Below are 12896 nucleotides of genomic sequence, written 5' to 3'. Positions count from 1 at the left end.
AAAAAGGCGATCACAGCATAGCGCTTTGATTTCTGATTCAAAGCTCATTCCCCAACATGTGTTCTTGATACAGTTTTTGACATTGTATATCAGTTCTCAGTAAGATATTGTACCAAACTACTTTAAAAACTGCATATTAATGCAAACTCTGTGTGTGTGTGTGTGTATAGAGAAAGGAAATCAAAGTACCTTAAAATAAAACAATGGGATCATAATAGAAAGGCACTTCTAAAATCTTCATAAAATCTCTCATGCCTTCCCTAAAATGCCACCCTGAGCAATGCGGTCTCCAATAGAACAAAGCAGGTTATCTTCATGGAACTGACATTTTCTTTCCAAATTGGGCCTGTGCTGCTCTGAGAGAGACAGGCTTGATGAGACCATTAGTAGGGGAAGAAGAGCAATACCAAACACTCTGGCCAAACACTCTGAGCCATCTCTAGGAGACTTCATTCCCCTTTGCCTTTTACAGTTCTTGTTTCACTAGGTCTGAACAGACTGTCTTTCTCAAAAGCACAATTTCCCTCACTATTGTTCCAGACTGTCTCAGTGAAAAAAAAAAATATATATATATATATAAAAGTCACTGATTATATCTTGCATCTGTTTGGCTGGTTTAATACTATCATGACAAAAATGTAGAAATTATTTTTATAACCTGCCAACCATTTCAAGTTGTTTCCTTTTCAGCACATTCAATATGATTCTATTCTCCATCAGTGTATTAGAAATAATTTGTAATTGAGTTAAACTGTCTATTTTTTTGGAAAATTGAATATTTTATTTAAATTAAGTGCTTATTAAAATATATTGTCCCCAAATCAGTATTTTCCTTTTGAAAATGAAATGCTAAGTGTACACCATAATTTTAAAAAACAGATATTTTAAAGATATTTTTAAAATAATGTTAATACAGATTGCATAACAAATGCCTAAATGAAAAATATTGACATTTCAGAAATAGATATTGTTATGAAAAAAGTATTTTTTAGAAAAAAGAGAGACCATATAAAAATAATAAACAGAAAATATATTTTCCCTCTGGTCATGGTCCCTCATTTCCCTTCAATAGCATTCTAGAGATAACCACATAGATTTCTGCTTATTTTTCCACAATAATTGGGAATTGGAAGGCAAAGACAAAACAACATTGAAATAAGCATGTTTTAATTGGTCCCTAGCTAATGTGGTCAAATTCAGTTCAATATCAACCAAACAAATGCAGTGCTGTCATTTACAGACCTAAAAAGACTTAAAATTATGCATTGAGTACATTAATCTACTTTAAATCTGGCTGAGTTAGAACAATGGATATCACCCAAGAATCTAGCCTGTGGGAACAGGTATGAAGAAAAGTCTTCCGCACCCATATTTTAACTACAGAGTAATTATAGTTTTTAACTTAACCTACCACATCATATACATCTCTTTATTCCTCAGCTATTTCTCAGAGCTGTAGAATCTCAGGGAAAATTGCCACCCCTGGAAGTTTGTTTCATCATTTGTAATTCATTTATAATTCCCCTCACTGTAGATGTAGATTACAAATCAAGACAGGGAATTTGAAAAATGTGGGGAAAAAAACACTTGTTTACAGAAGGCTGTCTTTTTATATTATATCTGTTTTAGCATTGCTTCAAATTTTTTAATGTTTCTCCTTCTGGGTACTGATTTAGCAAGAATATATGTCCGTCTTCAAAGAATGTTATTGCCCCAACTGGACATTCAAATCATTTATATATATGTCAGCTAGAAGGTCTTCTTAATTGTTTAGGATCTAAACAGAACCTTTTTAAAAATTCTTCCTAGCATGCACAAACGGATAAGCTATTTATCTATGGCCCTATGTACATAATACAGGTAAAGACAAAAGCAGGGCACCAGAACTTGGAAAACCCAGAAAACTTATTCACCAGAGTAAGACCTGCAAGGCTAGTGAAATAGGCCACAGATTTACTAAGAGAGATTCGTAATAACATTTAAAGTTAAATAAAGTAAGTCCCAACTAAATAAACTTTGCATTCCCTTATATCACTATAAATCAAGAATATGCAGCTGAAACTAGTTTGACCTAAGCAGATGCAAAAGTGACAGGGAACACTTCTGTATAAAAGTCATTTCTATGCTACACTTTCATGTATAACCCCTGCATTTCTGGAGCAGCGTAAAAAGATCCTTTTGCTGCTCATTGTCATTGAGTCTATTAAATAATAAATGCTATTCCCTGAAAATAACAGAAAAATGGATGAATAAACTATTCTCCAAATAATTTAAGCTCAGAGGCACAGAGCAAGGAGCTTCCTGTGCCTTTGGATTGAAGGCGAGGAATGGCAGGTTCAGTTTCCACATTTGCTGAGGAGACCTTGTGAGGCCTCTCACAAGTCTCTTATTTTCATACTCCATTTCCCATCTGTAAGATAGAAATAATCCTTGTGCTTTACTCTTTGTCTGATCTGATTTAGAGTGCGCCCTTCTCAGATGCTAGTTCTCGCTGTGCGTCTGCACTGTGCTTACTGTAGAGCAGTTTGTTCTTGTAGAAGAAGGAAATAGTGCTGTCCTCCAGATCTGAGTCAGTAAGGTTTTGCTGTGATGCCAGCTTAAGACACAATATTCTATGTTTAGGGACAGCCATGACGATGTTCCAGCTGGGAGCCCGTCATCAAGAGCGTATCCTCATTAAAAGGAAGGTCCCCAGCTCTATATTGAATCAGCAAGAATTGCTTGTGTGATGGTTCGTGATAACCACCATGGTTCTCGAGGACAGACTATGCCCCTGACTTCCACATTTAAAGTAAAATAAACTGCTACAATTAACTGAAGAGCCACTAAATCAGCCTTTCCTTGTTTGGAAATATATGAGCACTTTTTGGTACAAGTTTTTTGCTCTCCATTTACAAAAAGTATGTGAAGAGAAATTCACATTAATTATAGAGAGTTGGAGTTTTTTTAATCTTTGCTGCTGGTCAGAGAGAATGCTGTATAATCTTGAGAATTCCTAACATGTCTGTAGCCACACAGTTTCCTTTATCTAAATAAACAAAACAATTAGTAGCTTGATGAAAAAGGCTGAACTTATTTCTTGTTATTCATTATCCAAAACAGCCAACTGTTATTCAGTGTATTTTAACTCCAGAACAACATTTTTCAAATTAAATTAATTCAAAGAGATCACGGGAAAATGCCTCAGGATGAGGTAAACACAGCATAAACTCTGACACTGGCTATTTTAATAGATGTCACTGTCTTCAATCCTTTATGTTGTCATATAAGCATGACTCACAATTTCCAATTATTTGAGCAATAATACAAAAAGAAACAAATAAAAAGAGCAGTACAAACAATATCTATAAATAGATTAGGCCAAACAACTCTAAGAGAACAGTTCTTTAAAGAAAATATAAATTGCATGGGAAAGGGTTTATTTCAATAACATTTTTAATTGGAAAAATGTGAAAAATTTGCTTAATTTTGTCTTAGTCATTTTGTTTTCCATTTTTTGTTTATTGATGTGGAAATATTCTATACATAATAATAACTATAACTTGATGTTGACATTCTGTGGTGAAAAGAAACATTCTAACTTGACTTTATTCCAACAGGACAGAAACCAAGTTGGAAGCGTTTCTCACAAAAAGAACATTTAGTTTTCTGACACCCTCTATTTATAATCCTACTAGTCTTCTTCAACAGCTATAGGGATTAAGGTATATGTCAGCTGGTTTGTCTGCCCTGTATGTAGCTTGCAATCAATGCCAGATGATGAAAGACAAACTAATGTTTTCCATGTATAAAGAAATGTATTTCCATGTATAAAGAATGTGTTTCCATATATAGCTTAAACTTCTGAGAAGACTTGCTGAGGAGTAAGTCATTTCCTGCTCCATTGGCACTTACAGGTCAATCTAGAAAACAAAAATAGTTTCTCCTTATACTCAGAATAGCCTGATGCTGTTCCCTACTCATCATCTTTCATCTTCTGTTTCTCACTCTTCAGTAGACAAAACAGGAGTCTCTCAACAGATTCTTGTGGTATTGTAGAAATGTTAATATATTTTTATGTTCTACTTTGGGGTCTTTAGAGTATCATTTCCTTTCAAAAAATATTTTATATGATCAGCTTCTTTCTGGGTGCACCTGCAGGTACTGAAGTTAAGTATTACAGACTTGGTCCTGCTGTCACTGAGGTCATTCAAAAAACTCCCACAGAGATCAGGTAGCATGGAATAGCTGCTGCAGTAAATCCAACTAAAGGCTGTAGAAATTAAATGATAGCAACATCACAGAGTATATCCATTTTCTACTAGGTGGGAGCCCATCCCATGGACTTTATTGGGCTTCCAAACTGGCAGTGTGGATTGAGTTACATATCCATTTACTATTCCAACACAACCACAAAAAGCTATTATATTGACAACATAGAACTAAAATAGCTTTGGAAGAACAATCTGGATTTTCATCTGCCTTGTTTATCAGCAAGGAAATTGCCAGCTAAACCCTAATTGCAGATTCTTTATGACAGGTAATAATAGAAGATGCAGAGAAGAACACAGCTTGTATTTCAGCTACCATGCTGAGCCGAAAAAGCTGGCAGCTTAAAAAAAAAAAAGTTCTGATTTGAAAGAAAAGCACATTTTATTTGGATGTCACCAAGAAAGAATATGCATGGAATTGTGCTGTAGGTGGAAGCTGACCCTTGGGAAGTCAATAGGAATTTTCCCGATGACTTTATCAGGATCAGAATTTCACCCAATATCTATTTTCATATCATTTTCTCAATATCCTGCAACTTTGCAGGTTTATAATAAAAACAAATAATACTCACAAAGAACACAGTTCTAGAAAAAATTCTCTGCAGAAATATATCCTCGTTTCTTTGTCAAGTTCTCTGCCTTGCAATGTAGGTATGCTTCTCCCACGGACTTTGGCAGGAGGAGGGTATACTCATGTGGTGAAGAATTTGGCCCTTGAGCTTGGTGCCCACTTGGTGATTTGGCACACGGTCACCAAATGTTTTGGATAGTAGTGTAGATCCTTATGACTAAGTGTTGACTGGAATTTAACATTATGTGCACAGCTAATCTAGGCCTTGATAGGTCTCTAAGCAAAGCACAACCTCAGATTATAAACAGAACTAATTCTTTTAAATGTACATGCCCAGCTGGAAGTTTTATGACTGCAGATGGTTTCTGAGTTAGCTTTGCTAAATGTTAGGTGGAATATTTTGTTTTCGTCAGTACAATATAATTCTCTCTATAGCTAGCTTTGTGCAGTAACTGGTTCAGTAAATCTCATTTAAAATGCACAAAAGCTGATGACTGAACCTGGAAATATACAGCAGCGTTTTTCAAATGAATCTTAGACAAGTTTCACAGAATATGAAGCCTGCTCGGGTTAGCAGTTTTAAATATAGTCTGGTTGGGAATGACTTTTGCCCTCACTGCCTTGTAGTTGTCAATTATACAGACAGGCATCTGACATTCCCAAGTCTGGTGTCTCTTGTAAAGTCTGATGCCTGGCAGCAAAGAAATTGTCTTTGATCTCATTCTCTACTGCCTTGCATTCACCAAGCTCATGCTCAGAGAAGGCATGAAGTGACTACAAAATATCACCAAATCAGAATAAAGTCATCTCGCCTCATGAATAGGTGTCATGGGCAACATAAGCTACCAAGTAGGGGAGCTCTGGACCCAAATGCTGCTTTCTGATGCATGATATTGTCATTCTTATTTTCTATCTATTCTTTCCAATAACATGGTAAAGGTTCAGGCTAAGATCTATGTCTTCACAGGTGTCTTCTTGAAGTCTGTGTGCTCAGTCTCTGAAAGCTGCCATCACTCTTGCCATATACATGTCAAATGGCTCAACACTATAGTAGAGCAAATACTTTAGAGTCTATCACTTAGAGAATGAACACTATTTTCTCTTCCTAAATTGTTCACAGCATGCCTAGACTGTTCTTCAATTTATTCACTATTCAAATTTATCTCCTGAGTGGTTCCTGCAACTAATTCTTTATGTGTAAATCATCTGTGAACTGCTCATTGTAAGCATTTATTATTTAAAATACTAGTCACGTAACTCATGTGGTGTATTTGCCATACAAGATGGGTTCAGAATGCCTCCTAAAATCTTATTCTTGGTGATGCAATTCTGTTCAATTTGAAGTTATTTAAACATTTCCTTAAAGTTCAGCTCTTACAAAAATTCCTATGCACCTACCTGTAGACTTATTTACTAATAAAATGTCTAGAAATGGTAATTTAAAATGGAAAATAAACGAAAAAACACAAAACAAATTCAGGATTTATTTCAGTAAAACTGTGAAACCATTTTTTTTGTTGTTTTGAAGTATAACTCAGTACTGTAGGATAATATAGAGAAAGGGGCTGCAAAGGTGAATTTAAGACACTTTTAAACCTTTAAATATGGAGGTAATTCTCCACAGTAGGCCTCAGGTACTTAGACTGGCTGCCAGCTCCAATAAAAGGGCACTCTTTGGTAGCTGAGGGATACTGGAGAAAGAAAACATCCTTATCATGAGAGCTTCTTGACAGCTATATCCTGCATAGCAGGACGGAAAAAGAACTCTTCTGCATTTCTGTGTCACCAAAGCCCTGTTACACACGGGAGGTTCTTTCTATAGTTGAACTTATAAATCTTAAGGCAGATTTTCACTCACTGTAGGAAATGATTTAGACCAATATACTTAATTTTTCTTCCATGATATTCCAGGTTAACATTTGTTTCAAGACTTCCAATATAGAAAAATGATTTGTAAGAAAATCTCCAGTTAAGTCTGCACAGAATTTGATTTGCATACATTTATCAAAAGGCCATCTTTTTTTTAACATTTTATGTTTATTCTGCACATATACAGGGGACTTTTATTTTGGGGGTTGGGGGGAGTTAGGTAGAGAATACTTTTGTTTAAAGCTTCACAGAAAAATAATCAAGTTAGATAGAAGCTGTTTTTCCTAAACAGAGATCCAGTAACAGCTACTTAAAAATACTGCCAATGTATTTTAACAGAACTCAGCTTTTCAATTCTTTTTTTTAAGAGGCCTATGGAAAGAAGAATCTTCCTCAGACACTGCTTCTTTTGTTTCATATCCACATTTTTTTCAGTGCCACCCCAGGACTGCCTGATACAGGGAGGCCTCCTGCTGGCCTTTAGTTTTCTTTTTATTTGATAGATTATAAAGCATCTTTGGGAAAAGGGGAAAAAAAGCATAGAGCCAAATTCTGCTCTCTCTCACACTGATGAAGACAGGTCACTCCATTCTCCCTTGGCTCATGGAAACCTTTTGATTTCAGTGATACTTTACTGATCACCTCACTGCCAGTTAGGGCAAGACCTCAAGTCCTCCAACAAACTGGATGACTGAGTCTTGTGAAAGAAATTCAAGTGAAAAAAAAAAAAAAGAAAGAAACAAGTTGTTTCCTTATAATCACTTTAATTAAATTAATTTTCCTAAATTTGGCTACTTTGAAGCTAATTTTGCAGGGAGTTTCTTTTTAGTCTTTTCTTCATTAACCTCTGGGAACAGAGCAGTGAAGGTATCTCATTCTGGCACACACTGGTTTGAACCCATACCGAAACACTGGCTACTGTTAGTCCACCTCATCCTTTGAGCACAGGAGTAAAAGATGGCTGATTCAATTCCCTCTGTGCCACCAATTACACACTCCACTCTGCTTTAACTGCACTGACTTAGTGGATCCTCGAGGCTTGAGTGAATTTCTGGCTGCAGCTGAAGCTGCTAATTATTTTAGCTGCTAATTATTCTTATGGAGACTTTGTCTCTCAGCTTCTTGGAAAAACACATATTGATCTTGTACTCAGCTTTTGCACTGTGACTCATTTTAGCCAATGGGAAGTGGTTAGTGTCTGCAGAACATTAACGAGGACCCACTCACAAGTTGGTATCAGCACAGTTTTGATAGCATAACTGTTATGAAAATGCAGTTTGTTTGCATAAATATGCATATGCACACCCTAATGAGACCAGTAACACCAGTTTCTCCTGTCAGGAAAACTCTTAAAGCTATATCAACAGCTTAGCAATTGAACTTTGCAACCTTCAGATCATCAGCAGGCTTGAAGTTGCTATACATTGTGCTTAAATACTAGAAGGGAACAGAAAGCCACCCACCGTGAGCCCCCGTGAGGCTGGCTAGGTCTATATGCCAGCACAGCCTGCTCTAGAGCTCCTTAGAGCACTTAGCGTCTCTAGCTTCGTTAAGACCCAACTCCTCTGCTTGAGTTCAGGCCCTCATGGACCGTGGGGCCAGCGCTGAAGATTGGTACTCTGCATAAGACCTTGCTAGGTACAAAAATAGTCAGGACTCAAGTTCTGGCACAGTGTCCCCCTAGGTTATGCCTTATTCATAAGGAAGACATCAATGAGGCAAGCAACCGCTGCCATCCATTTTTCACACACAGTTAAATTGGTTTCCAAAAGCATTACTTCATAGCAACTGAATACATGTTCTGCAATAATGTTGCTAATGCTAATTTCAATAAGAACTTTTTTTAAAAAATACTTCTTGTATATTGTGTATATTTTAACTCTTTTTAAAATACAAGTAAATAGACCTGATAGTCTCCATGGAAACAGGGAGAGGGAAAATAGTTTGTTAGCTCTTAAATACCTCCAGGTGTGTGGATGGACTTAATGACTGACACCACGTAAGGCATGGACACATATCTGGAGTGCTTAAACTCTGAGATGAAGCTTAAGCGCTTAAAGATACGTCCATGTGGATGAGGACTACAGTCAGAAGTACAAATATTTGTTCCCTAATAGCACTGTATTGCTTGTTTTCATATATTTGAACTTTTACTGGTTATATATAATCTTCGTTTCAGTTCAAAGTTACCTGTTTGGTTTAGTTTCTTCTAAGTGTACAGAAATTAATGCTTTGAAGAATGCCACATTACTATGCATGTGCACATGCAGGCAGCCAACTATCAACATCAGGGTCAGATATTCATGTTTCCATCCATCTCAAAATGTATCCAGCCCTTCCTCTGGTCTACACAAAAATAACAGTGGAATTCCTGCAACCGCAAGTTGTGAGGTCTTGTTTGTTTTTTATCTAGGCACTGCATATGTTTATTTATAGGTAGTCTCTTTCCCTTTCAGCTCAGATAAAACTCAGTATAGACAAACCTGTTGCAGCTCATCTGTGCCAGTTATCCAGAATAGCTTTTTATATTTCTCTACCTCTTTATCTCATTTTAAATATGAATGGAAATATTTTTTCTCTTCTGTCTAGTCTACCTTCTGCCTCTGTTTCTCCTCCCTTTTTAGTTATTTCACTCTATAATTGCACATTGCTTATTCTGAGGATTGCATGACATCTTTATTATTTAAGGAGAGGTGCTCTGAAAACAAGAATGTTAGTATTTTATTATTAAATAGAGGATGCAACATTTTACTAAATACAAATATAAAGGTTACTGACTTTTCTAAAAATAAAGGCTGACCAGAGGAGTCCTGAATAAAAATAATGGAACTTACTATTAGACTTTGTAAACTTCATGTGCAGTGCAGATTTTTGGGAAAGAAGACTTACTTCAGTTTTCAATTTTCAGTTTCAATTTTTGGTGTTTTTTTAAGAGTGGGCTGATGAATATGAGTCTTTCATAAGCAACTGCCCACTGGAGAAGCTGCTGTGCTGATATTTCTGAAGTTCAAAGAAGTATCTTAAGAAATAAAACTCTCTTTATATTTCAGACAGTGTTTCACATCAGTAAGAGCCCATAAAGATGAGCTGGTGGGTGAGGAATCTAAGGAAACAGAAGAGATGCATACTACTGTAAAAATCTCTTCTGGAAATAGTTACAAAGTACTTGAGGAAAGGAGGGGTTTAGAGATGATAAGAACTCACCTTTCCTCTGCCTAAAAAGGGAAAAGTATGTGAAGAAAGGGTTTTAAGTTATCATCTGTTTGTTTTAGTACCTAGTTCTTCCTTTCCATTATTAAATCTGTCTCAGTACACATGGGCTTCAGGCACCTAATAATTACGATGAGAAAGTGGTTTGCTATATGTGATATGTATAGTGAAACATCCCATATTAGGATCCCACAGCATTACTTTTGGAAAACCTTAAATAAACCCAAATAAATTAGAGGCTATATTTACTTAGTAAGGTTAAAACAGGTTTAAGCACACCAAGAATGAATACTTGCGTAATTTTTCTCTCCTCAGTGTCTTAGGCCAGGGTGGTTTGGCTCAAAGCATCCAAACTGTGCACAGGAAGAGAGAGGGTCGGGATGATTGCTGTGGATTCAGATAGTGTGCCCCATACTCAGTCTTAATCTGGTCAAATAATAATAAGTGATTGCTCGGTGTTGTACTGAATTACTGAGCACCTTCAAGCTCTCCTCTTCAGTAAAGTTCAGCCTTCATTCATCCCTGAATATTTCCTAGGCTTTTCAGATCAGTTCAACAGTCTTCTCAGTGTCAGTTTTGGTAAAATTGCCAAATGCCAACCACCTATTACCTGCTTATTCTTTCTAGATGAGTGAACCATATCAACAGTACAATTTGTTTTTCTACCAGGTGATAAAATGAGAAGAAAACTGCACCTCCTTATGGTCAATCTTTAATTAAAAAAAAAAAAACTACTTACATAATCACACTTACTAGCATTCTCCTCATACAGTAGGCTTCTAGTCATTTTGAGTTTTGCGTGGAATATTTTCTACAAAATGCACATTAAAAATTAATGAAATCAGCATGAACTAACACAGTAAATCACTTCTTTGTCTGGCCGCATACTTCTGTAGACTTTTCTTCTGTTTACTTTAATGCAAGAAGAAAAACATTCACAATATTAGTCCTAAGTGGTTGTGGGGGCAGGTGGTTTCTCTACATTTTAATGACAATGGAGGTTTATAAACAGACTTCCAATACTTCATTCATTACAATTCACAAACAATACAGAGCTTTAAGCACTTTGTCAGAGTGCTTAAAATCCAAAAAGAAAGAGTAAACAATAGAAATTCACAATACAAAATGTCAGCCCAAGACAGGCTATTTATACATACTGGGCACAGACAAATTTTTCTACTGTTGTAGCTTAAGTAAATGCTTTGTGTCAAGGAGTCTGCATGAAATTTTGATGGTACTAAGCCAATGCCAAAATGGAAAGAGGTCCTTCAACCCTGACTTTATGGGGGTGTGGGCACAGCAAGACACATTTTGGATGCTATTAGAATAGAAATAATAAACATTGATAGTGGTCTGCAGTACCTGTTGTTGTAGCCCAGAGCACTCAGATGGCTAACAGGATATGAGATTTTTCCAGAGCAATTCTTCCAGAGACTCACTATGATCCCATTGGCCTTAATGGGAGGACTGTTTGATCAGTGCTGAGTGTTTTGGCATCCCCAGCTGAGGCAGCCATGAAAAGTTTTAGATAGAGTCTAATAATGGTCCTACAAAAGTTTGTTCTGCAAAAAAGTGGTTAGTTTGAATAAAGGAGACAGAGGGCTTTTTTCTGTTTTACTCAGGAGACCGAATATCTTTCTGGATAGCCAGATTGGGCTGCAAATCACATTGGGAAGTCTCCTTGCCTTAGGAAAAAAATCTTTCTAGATAGTACTGGAGACAAGCCAGAGGGATTGGTTTTTGTAGGCTGGCCTGAGAAACAATCAGTTCTCTGTGATGGTTCACAGCAAGCTTACAAAATGCATTCTCTAAGTCTTTGCTTATTCCAAAGCAGTTCTCTCTCTCTAATGCTGAGGAAGTAAAGATACTTTGTTAGAACTTCCCCACTAGCTCCTTCTATCTCTGTGGACCATCAGAGTATTTATTATTATCCTGAGGTGACTGCATAAAGCAGAGGTGTGGCTTAAGCAAAATACAGTGAGGAATTACTGCTCTCCTGTGAGGGCTGCCACACATCCTGAAAGAGGTCAAAATATGTAGGAGGCCAAAATAAAGGTCATGTATAATGAGCCTAAGTAGCACTGCAAATTAATCAATCATACAGAAACAATAACTTTAATAGTCATCTGAACACCTAAAAATTAATATTAAATTTCTCCTACAGTTCAGTCCTTGAGTAACTATTTGAACTTGCCTTCCAAATATCCTGCTAGAGCAATCCAGCTGGGCAATTCAGCCCCCACAACAGGCTTGCCAAAGGATAGGTTTTGAATGATCTTTTAAACAACATTTTGTTGTTGAGGAGAGAAAAAATTCCCAACTTTCCTAAAGTCCTCTTTCTTAAAAAACATCCTGGCTGGGAAGATTTTGTACATGGTGCAACAAAATGGCCTCCATTTTTAAAGTCTTTGTCCTGAGAAGTCCTAATCATGTTTAAGAAGTGGGGAGAAACTGTTATTTAGTAGAATAACCTCCCAAAGTGAAGGACAAATACACCTAAGCAAAAAAAAAAAAATCAAGTGTGGGAAATTTCTCCATTCCAAGATGAATAAATAAAAATAACTGGTGCAGCCTAGGGCAATCAACATCATCTTCATTTTTACTTTTTTTGGTGCCACAGAAGAATCAATAGATTTGTTGGGGTAGGGGTACTGCATGTACAGTATAAGCTGTGTTATGCTTTCCAAAACAACAAAATAATTGTTAGAAGTTCAAAAAATGCAGCATTGCTTTGATTACCAAGGTCATTCCACAGCTTGGTAAATCTGTCAAGAAAGGTACAAAACATAGGATTTTACACCTTTGGGGAAGAAAAATAAAGCAATAGAAGACTCCTAATTTTAAGAGGGGGGGAAGAAGAAAGGAAGGTTATAGTCTCTAGCAGGAGACTTCCTGGTAGCATAATTTATTGATGAATGCAAAACCCTGAACAGGAAAATGAGTCTCTGAATAAAATACAATCTACTAAAATAATATTTAGGTCCATCAATCTTGAA

Source organism: Apteryx mantelli, chromosome 2 (genome assembly GCF_036417845.1).
Source record: "Apteryx mantelli isolate bAptMan1 chromosome 2, bAptMan1.hap1, whole genome shotgun sequence".
Lineage (NCBI taxonomy): Eukaryota > Metazoa > Chordata > Aves > Apterygiformes > Apterygidae > Apteryx > Apteryx mantelli.
Note: the sequence above shows the minus strand (reverse complement) of the source record.